General features: G+C 35.5%; 1 protein-coding gene across 1 annotated transcript in view; it reads right to left on the bottom strand.

The window, feature by feature from the left end:
- LOC6046848 (snake venom 5'-nucleotidase) overlaps nt 1-17,573 on the bottom strand; it is a 70,082-nt gene extending 52,509 nt beyond the window's left edge. The window contains exon 1 of the mRNA XM_038262584.1: nt 17,050-17,573. The gene's annotated coding sequence lies outside the window, so the exon portion shown is untranslated. The remainder of the gene's footprint in view (nt 1-17,049) is intronic.
- Nucleotides 17,574-22,628: the final 5,055 nt, after the last annotated feature.

The raw sequence follows: 22,628 nt of genomic DNA on the forward strand, positions 1-22,628 counted from the left end.
AGATAACGCGAGCAAATGTCAAAAATAGTAGATGAGTTAATACTAAAGCTGCCAGTTGGAATAAATTATTACGATCAACGAATATAAACGAAAAGAAAACAGGACACCACGTAACCGATTGTAATGAAATTAAAACAATAACTTAAACAAACTTAACCGGTGGCGTGCCTTCCTATCAACGATGATAAAGGAAGGACTTATAAATTTAAAATATAAAAAGACTCCAAAAAATACCTTGCATAGTAACCGCGAAGTCCCGCTACTCACAATCGAATCCGAAAGATAGCTATCTAGAATTTTAAATATAGTATTAATTCGACCGCGATCCTCCAGAAATTCTTCGTCGGCGTGCCTTCCGATCAACGGTGATGTAAGAAGGGCTTTATTCATTAAAATGATTTTATATCATAAGCCTTAAAACATATTCGTCGGCGTGCCTTCCGATCATCGATGATATAGAAAGGACTTAATCCAGCAATACGACTTGCTTGTCTCGAAAAAAATTCGGATCGTTTCTATCGAAAACTATGTAAAGAGGACAAAAATAAACTCATTGGCCAACGAACGCGCGAACTAAACATAAAGAAAAAGAAGAAGAAGAAGAATATCGATCACCCCATGCACACAAACAACGACACAAAAGAGATGAAAACAACACGAATCAGAAGAAATCCAATCACCCCATGTACACAAATAGCGACACAAAAGAGATGGAAAATAACACGAAAAACAGGACTGCGCGTCCACACAGGCACCGCACTACTCGCACTCGAACAGCGACACAAAAGAGACGAAAAATAACACGAAAAAACAGGAATGAGCGTCCACACAGGCACCGCACTACTGATGCCATTATTTAATTATAATGACCAATCACCCCATGCACTCGAACAGCGACACAAAAGAGACGGAAAATAACCCGAAAAAAAACAGGACTGCGCATCCACACAGGCACCGCACTACTGATGCCATTATTTAATTATAATGACCAATCACCCCATGCACTCGAACAGCGACACAAAAGAGACGGAAAATAACCCGAAAAAAAACAGGACTGCGCATCCACACAGGCACCGCACTACTGATGCCATTATTTAATTATAATGACCAATCACCCCATGCACTCGAACAGCGACATAAAAGAGACGGAAAATAACACGAAAAAACAGGACTGAGCGTCCACACAGGCACCGCACTACTGATGCCATTATTTAATTATAATGACCAATCACCCCATGCACTCGAACAGCGACACAAAAGAGACGGAAAATAACACGAAAAAAACAGGACTGAGCGTCCACACAGGCACCGCACTACTGATGCCATTATTTAATTATAATGACCAATCACCCCATGCACTCGAACAGCGACATAAAAGAGACGGAAAATAACACGAAAAAACAGGACTGAGCGTCCACACAGGCACCGCACTACTGATGCCATTATTTAATTATAATGACCAATCACCCCATGCACTCGAACAGCGACATAAAAGAGACGGAAAATAACACGAAAAAACAGGACTGCGCGTCCACACAGGCACCGCACTACTGATGCCATTATTTAATTATAATGACCAATCACCCCATGCACTCGAACAGCGACATCAAATAAGGAGGCAAAAAAAATTTGCCAAAAGAAAATCAAAATTTCCATGAAAATAGAAGTCTAATCAACTGAAAACAATCTAGAATGCATTTTTCTGCATTGATAATCATATTTAGTATGTTTGGGCTTGTTTAAAAATGTTTTTAATTTTTATGAAATATTAATGTACAGCACCGCAAAAAAATTATTTTTCGTAAAAAATAAAATTTTCGCCAATAATTGGATATTTTGGAAACTAATGCTGGCAAAACAACTGGACAGGTGTATAATACATTTTAAAACACTTTTTTCATTAAAATGTTGAAACCATGGCTCGTAATTTCAATTTTTATACTTTTTTTTTAGTATCGCCTTAGTGAGCTTAAACTCATGTCGGGTAATCGAAAAAATAGGGAAATTGTGATTTTTGGACAAACAAAATATCTGGAAAAGTCGGGTATTCCAAGAATACTCGTTTGGAAATTATAATTTAACTCTGGAATTTTATGATCTCTTGTATAATTTTCAAATCGATTGCACTTAATTCGTAGGAGTACTTAACTCAATATTGATGCAAAGATGATTTAAAGTTCCTTTTACTAATTTTATTTTTTGAAAATATGAAAAAATGTTTGAAAATTTTTGCCAAAAATGAGTGCTGAAGAATTTTTATTAAACTTGATTTTTAATTACAAAAAATATATATTAAAACTCTGACAACTTGATAAATCAACACTGATTTAAAAAAATTAAATATCAAAACCCATAAAATTAAAGGCAACTTTGATAAAAAATATGGTTTTAAACTAATTCCTTCTGCCAACATATGCGTTCATTCATAAAAAATAGAATACCAAGAATAAAATTTATAATTAAGTAATTTGCAATTTTTTGCAATCCTTTTTCTTTTCCTGTTTAAACCAAACCGCACAAAAAAAATAATGTTTGGAAATTTTCCAAAAGAACCGTATTATTTAAAGAATTTTGAAGATTTTTATTATCAGAATCGAAATTATGATTGCTTCCATTTTTAAATTTTTTTTTGTTGTTGTTGTAATGTTTCAATTTTTAACAAAACTGTCAAGTTTTTGTCATTCTATATGAATAACAAATGCCTTTTTTATTTGAAGTTCTGGAAAAGTCGGAAAAAGTCGGTGAGTTAACCATTTGCGTTATCGTTGGACAATAAAATCATCTATTGACAACCTTGGTATTAGCAAATGTTTCTAACAACATTTTCAATTATGTGAGGTTCACAAGATGGGGTTTTCAAGTCCATCCAATAATGATTCCACAAGGACCATCACTACCATTACCGTCGTAATCATCGTCCGTATACATGTTGCATCCATTGTCGAGGGCACCCTTCAAACAGGCCACCAAATTGAGCAATCCATATTACCGAGCCCATTCATGCGATGTTTCATGACCATGTCCTTGTCGTCCTGGCTGGAGTGCATCTATACACATGGTAAGATAGTGTGTAACCGTCCAGGACCCATCACAAGTGGAAGTATAAATTGCTCGGTCAGGCTCGGAATCGACCTGGACGTCGGTCGTCGGTAAGCTGCTGCTCTGGGTCACTGCAAGCTCGTTTTCAACGCTGAATGATGAAGATAATACGGTCGATCTCATCTGCCTGGGTTGGGGGTATTCATATGAAAATGACGAAATGAAATTCAATTACCACTGAACAGAAAAAGCGTTTGACGTGGCTTTCGAACGCCATCTGGTGACCCCCGACGACTGTCTGGGACTAAACGACGGATCGAGCTCACATGATTGGGAAATGTTTTTCGCGGCTGCCCGATGCCAAAATGCCGTTCGCAAGTAAAACTAGTTTGGTCGGATTCGATTTCGAAAGCGATGCAGCGTGCACCATCTGCAAAGAGCTCGTGCCGATATTTATAGGTAGATCGTCTGGGTGGCATTCGGAAGCAATTTGTCTTAGTCATAAGAAACAAAAGTAGCACAGATAAGTAGACAAGAACCTTTATTTTCTATATTACAAAAGAATCGATCTCGTCTGTCTGTGTGGTGGGACACAAAAAAGAATGTTCCCACCCAAACAGCTGCGGTGAGCAGAAAATGTCTCCCACAATATTGATTGAGTTGAGTAATCCAATCATGAATGCCAATCAAGCAGATTCTTGTTCCAACAATTGAGATTGGCTTCTGTGTTGGAGTAACGACACAAAGAAGAATTTTACAGCTTTGTCAAATAAAGCTTTTGTTAAGAATTGAGCTACAGTCTGAGTCTAGAGTCTCTTGATTTAAGATAATGATATTCTGAATAAAATTTGAAATTTACCATTTCCGTGGGCAAAAACATCATGTAAAAAACTGAAAAATTCGGGCTGCACAATTTTTGACCAATCGAAGTGCGTCTTGAGTACCTTCTGTAAGTGTCCTGATTGCTCAAAATCCACCACTTCATTTGCGAGCACAAATAGCAGGCGACGCGATACTGTCCTGATAAATTCCTACCGTTTGTCACTTTCACACCATTCGCTCCCGAACACGCTCTCTTCTACTCTCCTACTCTCTCTGGTTGGCTCAGTCTCCGAACGGCTCAGGCAGGCCGAACGTCGTCGATCACTCTGAACTGAAAACATTTTTTCTCTGATGCGCTGCGTTATACTCATTGATTTGGGTTGCCTAAAATCTATGTTATTATAATTCATGTGCATTTATTTGTATAGACACCATTCAAAGAAACTTCCACCAAGAAAAAATCAAATTGATGGCAAACTGAGGCGTGGGCAGGTTCAAGACCTGTAAGACCCGCTTGGACCAAGTAACCCTGGTCAGTTACATGATCTCCAAGTATGGAGTTTAAGGAGTTGTTTTTTTTTTGTTATATATTAGTTATTTGATAATCCTCGGTCCCTACCTAGTCACAGCACCTAAAAGGACCTAATTTTGTGAGAATGGCTCTTCGCTGAGCATGTTAATGTGTGAGTGTCGTCGAGCGACGAAGTAGGCAAATATTTTCACGATGTATTTGTTCGCTGAGTGACCAAAGGAGAAAAGCTTGGAATTTAACCTCAAAGGTGCCAGTTTCGGGACTTAGCATTTAAAATTATAATTTTGTTCCGGTTGTTCCATTTCGCATGAACACACACATTACCAGGAACACGGCAAGGACACGGCCACGGGAATGGTTAGGATCAGGCACCTACACGGCCAGGGACACGAAAACGACTCGATTTGGAGGTTAGAAGGAGTGCACTGTTTACATGGACTTTGCACAGTTCAATGCGGTCGTCGATTTTGTTCGCGGAAATTCGTTTTTGTTCGCGGAAATTCGTCGAGAATCGACGAAGACCATGTAAACAGTGCACACGAGCTGTCAAATGACGTCACGGCGTAAAACCTAATTATCTGTGCCAAATTTTGACAGATTTCACATTTTCTTCAAATTTCGACCATCTTTTTGTTTGAAATGGTACATATTATAATGAAAATGGAATTCAACATGAACATTTGAGCTTTAAAATTTAAATTAATTCATGTCCTCCCTCCCATATCTCATGCATAATTGTAAGATTTTCGTCTGCCAGATTTTTTTAGATTTTTTTCGGTACTAGGCCAGATTTCTTCAAATTTGACCTGGCAACCTTGCCTGCAAAGTGTAGTAGTGTTTTATGTTCCGCCGAATAATCAAGATGATGATTTGTTAGATTCCGATCTTTCGTGCGCGAGAGAGGAGAGCCATTTAACCATCCGTTTCTCTTGATGAGTGTCTTAAGCATTTCCTTGATGGTAATTCTTTCATCGCTGCTCTGCGGTCAATGCAACGCAGTAGGCCTGGCCGCTTTGATTTTTGCTGTGCATTTTCTGGGTTGTTCGGATTGACTGCACTCATTAATATTGAAGAAAGATTGGGTTAGACTAGAAAAATTAGGATTTATTTCTTTCATTTTTTGCGATTTTTTTCTTATCATAGAGAAAGTACTCACAAAGTTTCAGCCAATAAAAAAACAAAAACAAAAAAAATGCTCTTTTTTGGGAGCCCTCATATTTATCCTGGAGATATCTCGGAAACTGTTCAAGACGGCAAAAGAAAACAAGTCCATCACCTGGTAACTGCTTGCAGCAGTTCTAAGCTGCAAATATAAACCATCTGATCTACTAAGCCATGTTTTCTTTTGGTTCAATTTTAAATGTTTAAAAATAAAAACTTGTTTGAAATGTTCTACAATCAACCCTCGGTGGTTGGTCACTTTTTTGTTTGACACTTTTTTAGTTTGTACCCCGTTGGTTGGTCAAAGTCAAACTAAAAAGTGACGAACTGTCACTTTTTACAGGACGCTCACGCACACTATCAAAACAAACGTTCAGTGGTGTGTGTGAGAACTCCGTGTAAAAGGGGTGTCAAACTTAAAAGTGACCCCGTTTGACAACAGTTGGTGTCAAACCATCGGGGTTTGAGTGTTCTCTTTTTCAATGGAAAAAAACTTAAAATTTTGACATCATATTCTTAATGGGTCTTTGCAAGCAGAGCAAGATGCCAATCTTAGTCTGATGCAAAAAATAGTTTTCGATAATTTCGAATTATTTATTCTTTTGGAAGCACAGTACAGAAACAAAACTTCAAACTAAAAAGCCAACAAAATGTTAATCATCTAAAACTAAACATAAAAATCAGCATGGAAGAAAGCGAAGTAACGCAAGTAGCGAAAAGGCAGGTCAATTTTCCACGATTGATTGAATTTTCCCGCACACACGGCATTGGCATTTTCTCATACACATCGGTTTAGCTACACGGAGCAGAGGTGAGTGTGATCCAACACGTTGCAATAAATTGATTTTACCCATCAGGTGTTACGTTCCGCCATATTGATACTAGAAATGACGCAGTTACGGTTTATGGCTTCATTTTCCTTTTAAAAATGTTACCATAGGTCAATTTCGTTCAAAAGATCCCAGTGGAAACATCAATTTCCTAACAATTAAAAAGGTCGTTTTTCTTGCCATTCCCCCATTAAGAAAATCATCCTTTCTGGTTATCTCATTCCAGCTATTTCGCCGCAATAAAACGTGGCTTTTTTTTCGCTTCCTTTATCCGCAAGTGAATGTTTGAAGCAGTTGGGGGGAAAAAAGGATAACACGCCGAACGGGGTTTTCAATTCCGAGGAATTTGGAACAAGAAAAACGGAAAATCCAATTTGCGGCTTCCCTTTTAGGGTGCTGGATATCCTCGAGGGGCTTACCCGACTCTCTTGAAAAATACCTTCATCATGTTGATTTTATTTTGCTGTTGTAAATGCTGGGAACACGAATGAAAGGGACAATAATTTGATCAACATTCTTGTTTCCCGAAATGAGGTCGACTATTGTGATCGTGGATGGTTTTCTAAAAAATCTAATAATTTATTATCTAGATGAAAATTCATCAAATTACTGCTTCCGTGAGATCATGAATCCAACACATAAATCTTCGATCGATTCAACTCGTCTTGAAAAGAGGAAAAATTTCCATTTCAAAGCGCTTAAATTGCTCGCTTTTCCCAAGAATTTTACAACATCAACAACTTCCACGACTGACTGGAAATCCGCGAGCAAAACAAATCAATCAACTTCAAATTGGCATAGCTTCCAGATCCAAGAAAAAAAAAAGAAGTCAGATTCGATTACAGATAGCGAAAAAAAGAAGTAAATCCACCAGTCTATGAATGGTGGAACATTACTCGCGCTTCAAGCAGTACGTTCGTGCGAGTTGGTGCTGAAAGCGTTCTTTTACAACTTGTTGGAAGAAAATAACAAGTTTTGCCCTACCCGAGAGCGCCCAAAGTTTCGAGTCATAATAAGGAAAATGTTCCAAGTTTGGTTGTAAGCCATTCTTCGAAATGGGGGTTGCTGAGAAAGGGCGAGTTTTTTTGCCCTGGATCTAATTTTGTTATGAGGGTGGATAGTTTCGAGGAGATTTTGTAAGTTTTTCCACATGTCTTAATTCAAGAGTTTTTTTAAAGGTTCTATGAACATATACAATTCCATATCTAGGTTTTTTTACGATAAACTTATCGAGGTTCGATAACTATAGCGATAACTACTTTTTTACAAAATACTGTTCAATATGGGTGTCAAGATGCGAAATTTTGTATGCATTTTCACATTATAAAAGTTTATTGTTATAAAATACTAAAATTTTCACAAAATACCTATTTTCATGAAATTATTCAATTTTTCATAATTTTATGTACGTTATATAATACAAACGATATAATTTGTTTGTACATACAGTATGTAAAAAAAGTATTTACACCCCTTGGGCACTATGCACATTTTGTGATGAAACATGTAAAACAATTAAAGTTTGACAGGAACCTAGTACTACGTTTTGTTCAGAAACTCATGCCAAACATTTTGCTACAAAAAACTCATGAAAAGATGATTTCTATAAAAAGTTTTATAACAAATACTATTACAAAAATAAAAAAGGTGCATAAAAAGTTTGTACACCTTTCGAAAAATTAACATAAATAATGTTATTTGTTGACAAATCACCATAAATCCAGTCTCCCAACTCCAAATAGGCATCCTTGACTGATTAAAAAAGAATTTGGATTAAATATATAGTTTACTAACTACTTAGTATAAAAGTTTATATAACTCTGGAAATTCTATATAAATCTTATCTAAACTTAATTTTGCAAACTTTTAATTCAACTAAATGTCAATATATTACCATAGAATTGCTAAATAAACATTTTGGAGTGGGTATAACACCGTTTTGGGGGTATTTGTATCGATAGAATAGATTTTTTGTTGGAATTTCGTACCAACCCGGAATTACGTCGTAGGAAAATCCGCCGGCATCCGAACCGGTCCACGATTCACAAGTCAACCTATGTGGAATCGGAAAGGGCATAAAATTTCCGATCTTTTGATACCCATACATCTAGGTTTTCTATAAAACCCACGTTTTTAAATACCTGGGCAAAAAGTAAGTTTGATCCACGAGAACAAAAATTACGAAATTCCATACATTTTTGGCAGATTGCTCAAACGAAACCATAACAACGTTTTTGCTTAGGTATTTAAAAACGTAGGTTTTAAAGAAAACCTAGATGTTTGGGTATCAAAAGATCGGAAATTTTATGCCCTTTCCGATTCCACATAGGTTAACTTGTGAATCGTGGACCGGTTCGGATGTTGGCGGATTTTCCTACGACGTAATTCCGGGTTGGTACGAAATTCCAACAAAAAATCTATTCTATCGATACAAATACCCCCAAAACGGTGTTATACCCACTCCAAAATGTTTATTTAGCAATTCTATGGTAATATATTGACATTTAGTTGAATTAAAAGTTTGCAAAATTAAGTTTAGATAAGTTTTATATAGAATTTCCAGAGTTATATAAACTTTTATACTAAGTAGTTATTAAAATTTATATTCAATCCAAATTCTTTTTTTAATCAGTCAAGGATGCCTATTTGGAGTTGGGAGACTGGATTTATGGTGATTTGTCAACAAATAACATTATTTATGTTAATTTTTCGAAAGGTGTACAAACTTTTTTTGCACCTTTTTTATTTTTGTAATAGTATTTGTTATATAACTTTTATAGAAATCATGAGTTTTTGTCATGAGTTTTTGTACAAAATGTTTGGCATGAGTTTCTGAACAAAACGTAGTACTAGGTTCCTGTCAAACTTTAAATTTTTTACATGTTTCATCACAAAATGTGCATAGTGCCCAAGGGGTGTAAATACTTTTTTTACATACTGTAAAGTGAAAATGTAAAGTTTTTGGAATAAAATACTCCAATTTTAACAACCTAATGATTTTTTTTAGAAAAGTGAAATTCATGCAATGTATCAAAAATGATGAAAATTTGATTAGTATTTTCATGGAATATTTTCGTGAAAATGTTAAGTAATTTATTTCAAAAACTCTAATAAATTGAAAAAGCATAAAGTCATGCTTTTTAAATGCAATGTTTCTCAAAAAATACACAAAATCATGAATTGAACTTAATGATTTGCTTTTACCTTTTTTTTAATACCGGATTTCACACGCTTTTACCTTCATTTGAAAGCTTTTCTTGCGATCTTCCGAATGCTGTATCGAACATCTGCAAATTTTAACTTTTATATGAAGTTTTTGAAGAATTACTTTGACCCTTGAAATCCACAAATTCGGAACACTTTTTTCTTACGAATGTAAACAAACTTTGGATCTCTCCAGGAGTACATATTTATTACCAAATAATGACTTCACACACTGAAACCAATGAAACTCAAGCTCAGTGATGTTTTATACATGGTTTGATAACTTTTTTTTTGTGAAAATATCAGTTAAACTAGGTGTTCCACAATTGTGGGAGGCACAATAACATCCCACAATTATGAAACAGGCCATTTGGAGGCAGTGTTTTGCTGCTCTGGACAAAATAGTCTTGGAATGAAGTTTTTTGTTCAAAAAGTACTACTTTTACTAGTCAAATAGCAAGATAATGTCCAAATGAAGGTTCAAAAACTAGTGAGGTCGATAGAAAACCTACTGTTGACATGTTATTGACAAATTATCATTAAAGTGTCCCGAATATGTGGGATGACTGTATATGGGTATCAAGGATCGCAATTTTCTCATTCATTTCGAAAGGCATGACAACAGTTTTTGAAAATACTCAAAATTTTCACAAACTACGTATTTTTGAAAAACTACTCAAAATATCTGTTTTTTACAATATGGGTTACAATATCGGGATTTTTCATTCATTTCGAATGTAGTAACAACATTTTTTGAAAATACTCAAAATTTAAAAAAAAAACACGTACTTTCGAAAAAAGTACTCAAAATTTCATTTTTTTACAAAATTATTGTAATTGCTATATGGATATCAAAGGATCACAATTTTATTATTCATTTCGAAAGTGATGACAACAATTTTTGAAAATATTCAAAACTTTTCCAAAACTACGTATTTTTGAAAAAATACTCAAAATATCAGTTTTTTACAATATGGGTTCCCAATTATTGGGATTTTTCATTCATTTCGAATATAGTAACAACAGTTTTTGAAAATACTCAAAAATTAAAAAAAAAAACAACGTACTTCGAAAAAGTACTCAAAATTTTAATTATTAAAATATGGGTATCAAATGGTCGGGATTTTTTCTTACATTTCGAATGTAAAGAAACATTTTTTACAATATGGGTATCCAATTATCGGGATTTTTCATTCATTTCGAATGTAGTAACAAATTTTTTTGAAAATACTCAAAATTTTAACAAAACTACGTATTTAAAAAAAATACTCAAAATTTCAGTTTTTCTCTATATGGGTAACAAATGACCGGGATTTTTTCAAACATTTCGAATGTAATCTTTTTTTTTGAAAATACTTAAAAAATTCACAAAATAACGTAATTTCGAAAAAAAAACTCAAATTATGAAATTTTTAAACGTTTTTGTCTTGAAGTTTGTAAGGGCAATAGGGTGCCCAGATAATGGGACTTTTTTTCAATTTCACTCAACAAGCTGATTATTGATTTTGAGCTATTTTAGGACTCTGGGCCAAATATGTGCAAAATCGATTAACATTTGATGCTCAAAGGTGAAGTTTGTATGGGAAAAATCGAAAAAAATGTATGAAAAACCCGACTTTTTTACATTTTTGTTTGCAGGGTGCGCTACATCCTTCCAAACATTCCCAAAAGTGAGATTGAAAATTTAATGCTCTACAACATTGTAGAACACACCACAGCTGTAAAACTTGATCCTTAAAAGTGATTTTAAAATGTCGTTTTAGATGAAAAAATTTTTTTTACAAACTTCAGGAAATGGGTTAATCTTAACTAATTTCTCTCAAAATTGGCAAAGATTCTTTAAAAAATGCCCCAAAAACCGTTTTCCGCTTTAAAAGCAGGGTGCCATTTTTTCTGGGCACCTAATGGGCAATTTGTCAATTGACAACTTGACAGAAATGTTTAGATGATTGAATTTCGCCAACAGATGGCATTATTTTTTTCGTAATTGAAAGACGCAACTTTTGGTACCCAAACTTGTTTAGGTCATCGCTAACATTTTGAAGTTATCGCAGTTTTAGTTAAAAAAAGTTGTTTTTTTTTTGTAAATTTCGTCATTTTCCTGTTTTTGTGCATGGCGCGACGAAAAACTCAGTTTTTATTTTCCAAAATCATTTATCGGAAACGTACGGTTCGACATCGCCAATTATTTGTTATGTTATGTGAAATTTTCCGAGGAATCCGATAAAAATATTTTCAGACATATGCTCTTTGGTCCAGGCACGATCAAAACGCCATTTTAAGTTTTCATACGACTTTTTCAAATGTTAAGCTAGATATTTGAAACTTCTTACTATGTTTCTCAAATAGCCAAACAAATCACCTTTCTTTTGCCTCTAAGACTCTACGACTAAAATCGAATGAAATGATGCGGAGATATGACTTTTTGAAAAAAGTGGTTTTTGCAAAATATGACGAAAATTACCATTTTTCAAACCACCCTAGCAAGATGTAGGTCACCCTAATGGCCAAACAAAAAAAAAAGTGTCTGATTATTTTGGGCAACGAACCCCCAGAAAAATTTTGAGCCCGATCGAAGAACTTTTTTTCGATTTAGGCTCTTTACAAATGGAATTGCTGTATTGCAGGAGTAGTTGTTTTTTTTTTTATTTCTTGAAGAAAGTGGTAGAACATTAAATTTTGAACAGGAAACTAACTCTTTATGATATTTAGGCGAGAACAGCCTCACCTGTCGGCGAAATTCAGAAAAAATGGTTTCATCATACATTTCAGCCTATACGTTCCCACATTCTTCAGTGATCTCTAGACTTAAACTGGTTTGGCCCAAAGTTGGAATAGTTTCGGAAGCGGGCACAAAAAAAAAACATTTTTTTCTAACATAAGCGGCCACCCTGTTTTCCGGGTCATGAAGCAGTAATTAAAATTTATTGTCGAGAAAACCCAGCGCACACTAATGGGCTTGCTGCGGGTTTTGAAAATTTATGACAACAAGTTTCTCCGACTAACTGGAAAGTTTGCTGGCGCAACTTTGCCTGCACAATGTGGAAGTTTTTTTATGAGAAGAACTTTAAGAAGTTTTTTTTAGATAAAAATCACGAAAAGACTTTATATAAGACATTCGCAGTAAAACATCAATCAAAATATTGACATTACTCTTCAAGCAAACCCCGTCAGACACAGGAGGTCATTCGAGGGGAAACACTTACCGGAGCCCGAGGTCAATCGTTGCGTTCGCCGACAGACATGTAATTGCTGCTGGTAGGTCGGCCTAATGCGGGAAAAGCCTTTTCCATTTTCCCTCTAATACTGTTTTCGCTTTCGTCCTTTTGGCTGCGCCGGGTAAAATCGATGATTGTGTTATGAATACACAAGCAGAGACTGGCTGGTTCTCCGTATTATGGGTGCCTTTTTTTGCTGAGTGCGGTGTTACAGCGCGGCATGGTCTGTAAAGGGTCGCTTACGAAATTGCCTACCTTCGGGGGTGTTTTGCCTGGCGGTAGGCAAACACCAGAGCCCCTTCGTTAGCTTTAATAATGCTTTTTGGATAATAGAGTATTTTATTGGATATCTAAAAGATAATCGTCTAAGCAACCTAAGCTTAACAATCATTACATTAACATGACGAAGTCCAGTCTGCGAATGCGAATAAATGAACTAAATCGCATCGCCAAATAAGGTGGTTTCTAGGAAGTTTATAAACAAAATTTTATTTTTTACAGAAATCTATAATCAATCAACCAATCTCCCCTATAGGAATCACACCAAGATTGGACTGAGCAACAGACAGGAAAAAATAAACACGCGATGCGGCTTGAAAGGATGGCCGTACAGGTTGATGGGATTTCCATCATCAACATGACAGCCTACTGTGTGTGCGTGTGGCGAAAGGTGTGAAAGCTGGTATGTGTGCCCACGCCCACCTACACCGACACGTGTGGGAAAGCCATTTCTCACGCACGCACGCACGATTTTCTCGTTCGTGTTTCCTGATGTTTGTGTGTGTGTGTGTGTGTGTGTGTGTGTGGATAGAAAGGAAATAGTTTTCCTTTCTCTTTTAAAGAATCTTTTTGGTGCACACCTGAAGACTCGATTGTATGGAAGAAGTTGAATTATTTTGAAATTCAAAAACAATTTCATCCCAGTAGTCGTTGCCACAAAGTTTGTGAAACCGTTCTTAACTGAAAATTGGTCTATCTTGCATCTGTTACGAAAAAAATCTATTGATGTAGATTGATGGCCGACAGCGAAATTATCAGAATGTTAAACCAAGTTCTTGACAAAGCTAGACTGAGCCAGTTTTTTTTGTAATTTAAACATTAAGCCTACAAAATCCTCAATAAAGGAAAAACGTTTGTTCAACATCTTAGGGAAAACGTTATCCTTAAATCACGATAATCTGTCAAATTCTCCGAATTTCGTCCATTTCCCGTCAGATCAGCCCGCTTCCTGCTGCTCCACGAGGACGCACTTCACCTCCTGTTGCGAAAGCTGCCGGAAATTGAGTTCACTCCCGGCAACAAATCACGCGCGTTTCCTACCCGGCTAAAAAACATTCAACGCACGTGCGACACATTGAACGTGGCGTCGGTGTGGTTTTTACCATTTAATGTCTGAATTTACATTAATTAAGAAGTGTTTTTTTTGTTTTGTTTACAGATTAATTATACCAGCGCCGCCACCACCATTATTGCGAAGAGATAATAAAGTACCACGACGAAAATTACGGTGATTTGCAATTCAAATCGAATGATTGTATTCATTTTCCATATTTTTTTTTTCATTCGAGGTAATTACACTGGGGAAAACCGTGAAAAGCGAACAAAATGAGAAAGATCCCACGTGGGATGATGAATTGAAGAGTAAAATGTTGCTTTTCGGATGTAGAACGGCTTTAAAATGGAGGATTATTTTTCCCATTGAACGTGGTTACATACGTATGGAATTGTTGAAAATAAGAAATAAAAGGCAAACAAATGCGAGTGCTTTCTCTGTGTTACTCAGGGATCTGACACGTATGCAGTTTCCTGAAGTCCCCGCCAGAGGCGCTGTCAATATTGATTTTTGAAAAAGTCGCATGAAATAAATACATGAACTTGGTTCCCAAATTAGTTCTTTGTTAGTTTTTTCTATCTTTTGCATATATTTGCAAGATAATTACAATTTCTTACATAATAAATGCTGTCAAAGACAAACTTATGGGAAATTGGACGAGCTTTCCGGTAAAAATATGTACGAGACTGAAAAACCAAGTCTGTCATATAGAAACTGCCAAAAACCACAAAAAAACTTATTTTTTCAACATTTTTATTTCTAAAACCGCTTTATCTTCCCAAGGATTGGACTTAGGGCAATGGCCAATATGGAGACTTTTATGTAAAATTGTCTGGGAAATCGATTCCCACTATCGATTCTGAAAAATTTTGATGTTTAGACCACTTTTCAAAAAAACATTTGTAGCAAATGATTTTTATATTTTTTTTAAAAGAGACATACCATCCTGGATTTTTCGTAAGTCTTTTTGTAACATTTAAGGCTATTTCCTCAAAAATTTTGAGCGAAAAAAAATTGTGACGTCACCATCAAATTTAACTTCTAAACTTAAAAACTGAAATCTTATAGAATTAGCGTGTATTTTTGTTTCAGTGTATTTTTTTCAGAAAGCCCGTCCAATTTCCTACAAGTTTGTCTTTGACCACTTTTTGATACGATGCAACGGCTTCGAGATACAGTAATTTTTAAATTGCAAAATACAACAATATTTAAATACCTTACGCCCTTCTCAAATGTTATTTTCGAGTACTATTGGCTCCATATACACAAAAATGGCTTATATAGGCATAGGATAACATGTCTACAAAGTTTCTTTGAAATCGGAGAGGGTCGGGTACAAAAGTACCAGCAAAATTCCTGATTTGAGCTGGAATTGCTTCATATTAGTTTTTCCACACATATTTGAACATCTGTTTCTTGAGAAGAGATTTTCTGCACGATTTGTTGTTTTCGGCAAAGCTGTCGGTTATGAATAAGGCTTTCTAGTCAGAAATTTACCAACACATTCAAAGTATGTTTACATTACAGCTGGACGTTTGTTTGCATCAGGTTTCCTATCTCTTTCTAGCAAAAGTTTTTTGTCAGGCGACTTCTAGCTGGTTTTTTTGACTGGCCGCCCGATATGTCAGCCAACATACTTCGCAGGGCTGTGACAGCTCGAGCTCGATCATTGTTTGCATCAGGACACTGTGACGAGAAGTTCTTCATTTTTGGGTTAAATTATATTTTTTTCACTGGGCCTAGAAAGCCTTATAGGACCTTTTAGAAAAAAAATCCCAAGATACTTACTCTTTTATATTTTGGAACATTTTTGTGATTTTTGAGCAAAAAACAACATTAATATTGCTAGATATTGCTGAACAAAATTTCAAAAATCATTTCTATAGCTAGAAATCATTTTTGAAATTTTGTTCAGCAATATTAATGTTGATTTTTTGCTCAAAAATCATTGTTTTTCCAACAAATATATCTCAGGTACCAGACGCCAAAATCAAATTGACTATCGAAAATCACTTTACACGTTTTTATTAGAGTGCACAGTTTTCAAGTAATATGCATCTTTAGGGGAACTTTTTCGAAAAACTATAGGTTTTTTTGTAATTTAAAAATACTTCATGAAGGAAAGGAAAAATAATTTCAAAATGCTTTCCCCAAAGATATCCCACAATCCTAGCTGAGATCACTTTAAACTTTAATATTGTGAAAAACGAGTTTTTCTGTGACATCTAATATTCCTTAACTTTCATGTTAAAAAATTAATTTCATTTCTGATTTTTTCTATAAATTATTTTATAATTTATAAATCAACAGTCCAAAAAAGGAAAGTTGTAGGAATTTTGTTCAGCTTTTTTTGTTTTTGAATGGCAAAACCTGAATATTTCACAAAAAAAAACCTGAAAATGACTGTAACTTGGAATCGGGAAAAACCATATCGATATCAAATTTAATTTTGCATTCAAAATGATTTATAATAAATAGTTTGACAATAGTTATGATTTCGAATAAGTCCGTTGCAAATATATTCAAAGTTTATGTTTTGTTTTTTTTTTGAATTCAAAATTTAAATGAAAATAGAAGTTAAATCTAATGAATACAATCTAAAAATCTAAAATAATTTCACAACTTTTCTGATGAAGTGCACATTTTTCAAGCTTTTGGCACTTTTTTAATATGAATAAAAACATTTTCGAAAAGCAACTTGTGTTAGTTGCCATTTTTGAACTGTGTTGATCAGACAAGGTTACAGCCTTTTATAGATTTAATTGTGTGAGAAAAAAAGTTTTTCTCAGTATCACTGAATTAACATTTATTTGGTTTTATTTTACCCATTTAACTTGATTTTACTATTAGTTTCATTCCATACGTATGTAACCCTTCAAACAGTATAACAACGCAATTGTTCAAACATACCTCAACTGGTTCACTTTTGTATTTTATCCCCTGCTAAAAACGTTCTTTCAATTCCAACTTAGAATCAACCAGCTGGTGCTACCGTTTCTGCTAATCTGCAGTTCCTGCTGTTTCCCGAAGCGAAATCGATTCTTGCACCCTTGGTTTGGGCTGGGGCTGGTCGGTGGCTTTGCACTGCAGCTGCTGCACTAACCGTTCGCTGGTGTAATCCTATTAAATGTAGTGGCCGAATCGATCCCTAGAGGCTTTCCACCGCCGAAACCAACAGCAGCATTTTCCACACTTTTCCCCCTTCTCTCTCTCTCTCTTTTCGCCCCTTTTCCCACGTACACACTATTTTTCAGAGCAGGTTGTTTTTCACAATTTTCCCTTATTTTTGCTCCACTTCAACAACCCTCACACACACAATACACACGTGCACAAATTGCAGCAGCTTTGCACCGGAATTTCCCGGAAGTTACACTTGCACTTGGAGTTGCACAATTTTTCCAGAACACCCGACGCAGGCCACGGTCAATGAAAGACTGAAAAGAAAGAAACTGAGCAGCGCGAAGCGAGCGCGTGTGAGTGGGAGGGGGAGGAAAAACACATTGACATTGATGTATCCTTCCGGCGGAGTGTTTGGAACTCGCGAGATCCGAGAAAATCAGAGCGCAAGGACGAGGGAGCGCAGGGTCACTCCGTTTTCATGTCATATGGTTTCTGCAGGGGGGTGTTGGTGGGAACTCAATTGGGTGGGATTTTTCGCTGGAGTCACACGGTGGTTTGTGACAATTTGGTATTGCAGGCGAAATTAATGCTTCAAATTCACTTTTCTCTCAAAATAGGGTTTTGGAATACAAACTCTTTAGAATTTTGGACCAAAAAGGCATATAACAGATTTTTTTGCCTTTTAAAGTTTTTTTTTAAGAGTGACGTAGTTTGGAAAGTTTACTTAAAGAAACCATCGACAAAAATTCGAAATATATTTAAGTTGCAAAATTGTATAAGCACGTGGTTTCGATCAAAATCCGATGAAAACAATCTCTTACTTTACCTGGACTTGCTTCTATTATGTATAATTAAATCATAGGCACAAATATTGTGATTTGAAGTGCTTTCATTTTTTGTAACATTACATCCATGAAAATTATGTTTTGAAAATTAAAGCTTGTAAACAAACATAATATTTTTTTAACCAATTATTTTCAAAGATTAACAGGAAATTTAGATTTTGCATAAAAATGACAGAAATTGCAAAATAATGTGAAAGCAGTAGATTACGACTTTTTTTTACTTTTGGCATATCCATTCGTGAATGAAAATTATGATTTAACTGAGCTGAGCAATTCTCTACGAAATCGGTATTTTTTCTTAAATTTTATTTTTTGTATTTTTTAATCCGACTGAAACTTTATTGGTGCCTTCGGTATGCCCAAAGAAGCCATTTTGCATCATTAGTTTGTCCATATAATTTTCCATACAAATTTGGCAGCTGGCCATACAAAAATGATGCATGAAAATTCAAAAATCTGTATATTTTGAAGGATTTTTTTGATCGATTTGATGTCTTCGGCAGGTATATGGGCTACACTGAAAAAAAGGTACACGGTAAAAAAACACTATTTTATTTTTTTATTTTTTTATATGTTTTAGAGAACATTAAATGCCAACTTTTCAGAAATTTCCAGGTTGTGCAAAAAATCTAATAATTTTTTGAATCAATACTGATTTTTTTTCAAAAAATCGAAAAATTGATCGCAAAAAATTTTCAACTTTATTTTTCGATGTAAAATTAAATTTGCAATCAAAAAGTACTTTAGTGAAATTTTGATTAAGTGCACCGTTTTCAAGTTAAATCCATTTTTAGGTGACTTTTTTGAAAATAGTCGCATTTTTTATTTTTTTTTAAATTAGTGCACATTTGAAAAAAATATTTTTGAAAAGCTGAGAAATTTCTCTTTATTTTGCATTTTTGAACTTTGTTGATACGACCCTTAGTTGCTGAGATATTGCCATGCAAAGGTTTAAAAACAGGAAAATTGATGTTTTCTAAGTCCCACCCAAACAACACACCATTTTCTAATTTCGATATCTCAGCAACTAATGGTCCGATTTTCAATCTTAAAATATGAAACATTCGTGAAATTTTCCGATCTTCTCGAAAAAAGCATTTTGAAAATTTTAAAACCAAGACTAACATTTTAAAAGGGCGTAATATTGAATTTTTGGCCCTTTTGAAATGTTAGTCTTGGTAAATTTGATTTTACATCGAAAAATGAAGTTGAAAAATTTTTCGATTCTTTGAAAAAATCAGTATTGATTCAAAAAATCATAACTCGCTCAAAGATTTTTTGCACAACCTGGAAATTTCTGAAAAGTTGGCATGTTGGCAAGTTGATGACATTGTCCTCTAAAACATATAAAAAATAAAATAAATAAAAATAGTGTTTTTTTTGCAAATCAAGTTTTAGTGACAAAAAGTTAAATAAAAAATCACCAATTTTTTTTACCGTGTATCGTTTTTTTTTTTCAGTGGAGTCCATATCCATACCTACAACTTTGCCGAAGACACCAAATCGATCAAAAAATTCCTTCAAAATATACAGATTTTTGAATTTTCATACATCATTTTTGTATGGCCAGCTGCCAAATTTGTATGGAAAATTATATGGACAAACTAATGATGCAAAATTGCTTCTTTGGGCATACAGAAGGCAAAAAAAAAGTTTCAGTCGGATAAAAAAATACAAAAAAAATCGAATGACCGAAATCTGAGAGAACTGCTCAGCTTCTAAAAGTAAACATAGTGACTCAGTTTAATAGTTTCTTTGCGAAAAACTGATATTTCCCAGACAAATTTAAATTGCTTACAACTACGCGAACAGCGCCACCTCTGAGAAATTTTGCCGGGCGAGTACCCCATTATTTCAAGCAAAAATAAAATACATGATTCGCGATTTAAAGCTCCATAATTCCGACAGATGGTGCGAAGCATCGAAGTATGACGATTCAAATTTTTCCTGTGTTGTGATAGAGGAATGAAAACTTATAATGGAATTTACAGCTTTTAGAACAACTACAAGTGTATGGGACCCCCCTAACAAAAATCAAAAAATGTCCAACTATATGTTTTTACATACAATTTTGCCCGCTGAATCCGAATCTGCCCTCAGAATTGACCCAAATTGTCAAAATGACGATTTTTGGTCACATTTTGGGTTTAAACACGCAGACATTTTTTTTGTACAATCAGCCTGGGTTTGATTTAACAAATTTTTTGGTCAATATAATCAACGCCGATTTTGCGTTGAAACAATCCTTGATTTTCTCAATTCCACAAAAATCTGTTGTTGTCTAATCTAATCTAATCAGACCCTAGCGCAGCCAATCTTTCGAAGGGATCCTGGATAGTGCCTTAGGTTAGATGACGCCTAGCACTCTTCTTGTCATTTATCAACATTTGTAGTGCGCCATTGCATTGACATGCATTGAAACATCACAATCGTTAAAGCGGCCAGGCCTACTGCGTAAAGCCGTATCGCAAAGATGACTCGTAATTGGGTTGAGTTTGAGCACTGAGTGTTCCACCATACAATCCGAGAATTGGTTGTATTCGTTGGGAGCACCATGCTAAGAAGGTTTGGTACTCCGGGACCACAGAGTAAGACAGAGTCACTACTGCCATTTGATTTTTGGTTCCACTTTGTGGTACATCGCAGGTACATCGCACGCCTGCTACCAGCAAACCTTATGGAGCCAAACATAGGGGGATGGCGTTGCTATTTTTAGACCATGTTTTCCACTTTTTCTCATCGTAACCGACTACTTTATCGACTTCATTTTGCTGGGCGAGATAGGACGCCGTCAATTTTTAGACGATGACTCCGCACTTTTCCACTCTTGCGCTTAAAAAAAACAGATGGCAGCACGATTTAACGCCACGTCCCTATTAAAATGACATTTCTTCTGACTGCTCACTCTGTGTTACTCTGTGCCGGGACCCTCTGGGATGGGACATTGTATTTCCACGAATGCGGAAAACGGAACGGAATGTAACAGTATTCCTAATTTCAGTCCGCGCTCACCAAGTCGTCATGGCCTAGTGGTCAGCTTTTTTGCTTAACAATCCAAATGACGGAGGATCGAACCCCGCCTCGAGTGACTTTGATTTTTCGTACATATTCATCATTTCAAATTTATGTGTTCTAAACTTTCTCGTTGGGAGCAGATGGGAATCGAACCCAGAATTATTCGCTTACAAAGCGAACACCGCAACCAGTCAGCCACGGCCGCTCCCTGTTTCCACAAAAATCATTTGTTGTTTTGAAAAAGTTGCTTTGACAATTCGTCAGCTGTCTTGTCGTCAACGGGCCTTGACCGATCTTATGCACTAGGTTCCCGACGAACACGCATTGCCCTTACACCTACATCTCACCCTTGCTCTGAGTCAGTACGTGCAACACGCTAGAACACGCTTTGAGTGTTCGTGCCAGGCATGCACACCTTCTTTTCCGGTTACGCATTTTAACTCGGCCGGGGGTGGTACATTACGTATGGTTTGATGTAAGTATAAGCGCCTAACCATTTAAAGTGTGCCTAACAACTTTCATTAAAGCAAAAACTGTTTTATTTTTAGTTTGAATTCAAAAACTAATGGTTATTTACTGTGTATTGTTTCTCCTGAAATCTTTCCTAGTGTTAAGTCGTGTTTATATGTTGCTATTTCTTTTGTCGCGGTGTTTTGTTACAATTTTTGGTCCTAAGCATTTTATAAAAGTTTTTCAAAAGTACAATAGTAATATTTGTGTTAATTCTCTGATCATTCCAAAAATTGAGTAAGGGCTCGAACCTCATTTGTTTGAAGAAAAGGGTGAAGATTGAAAACAATGGACAGTGAAAGAAATATACTATTTGAAGAATCAATAGTAAAAGAAAGATAGTAATTTATGAAGTAGATAAAGAAATTAACAATAATTAATAAATAGAGGTAACAAACAAGCTTAGATTGTACTGAGGGGAATTTACAGGGAAGATGAGAAAATATTCAAATAGATAAATAAAGAAAAGGCACATGATAAACAAAATTGACATCGCTGCCAAATTGGCCATCAATTGGTAAAATAGAGTGTTAAAGCGTTGAGAAATAAGAGAATCAAATGAGAAAAATCGAAATCAAATGGAGGATAGTAAACAGAAGCCGTGTTAGAAAATCAGTGAAACAAAATAAATAGAAGATATAGCTGGTGGCCTGTGGAAACGGATCGTAAACCTTTGACCACCGCGGGTCAAAGTCGAGACGACTAAAAGGAAGGGGCGCTACAATGTGGGAAAGGGAAGTAATTTGTGATTGTAGACGGTATTGTTTTGATTCGCAGTATGTTGAGTCACACCGCATCGCACAACGGGGTTTCTCTTCTTTCCATTTCAGCTACCACCTATAGGTCATCATGAAAACCAAGCCAACGTGGAGGTAAGAAAATAGGACACTTGCAAGGAACCAGAGCTATACTGTCTTGATCAAGAATGATCTAACAGGACTACGGACGTAGTCAGTGACGCTCCTTCCAGGATGTTCCTCGCCTAAGCGTCAACTGAAG

Source organism: Culex quinquefasciatus, chromosome 3 (assembly GCF_015732765.1).
Source record: "Culex quinquefasciatus strain JHB chromosome 3, VPISU_Cqui_1.0_pri_paternal, whole genome shotgun sequence".
Taxonomy (NCBI): Eukaryota; Metazoa; Arthropoda; class Insecta; order Diptera; family Culicidae; genus Culex; species Culex quinquefasciatus.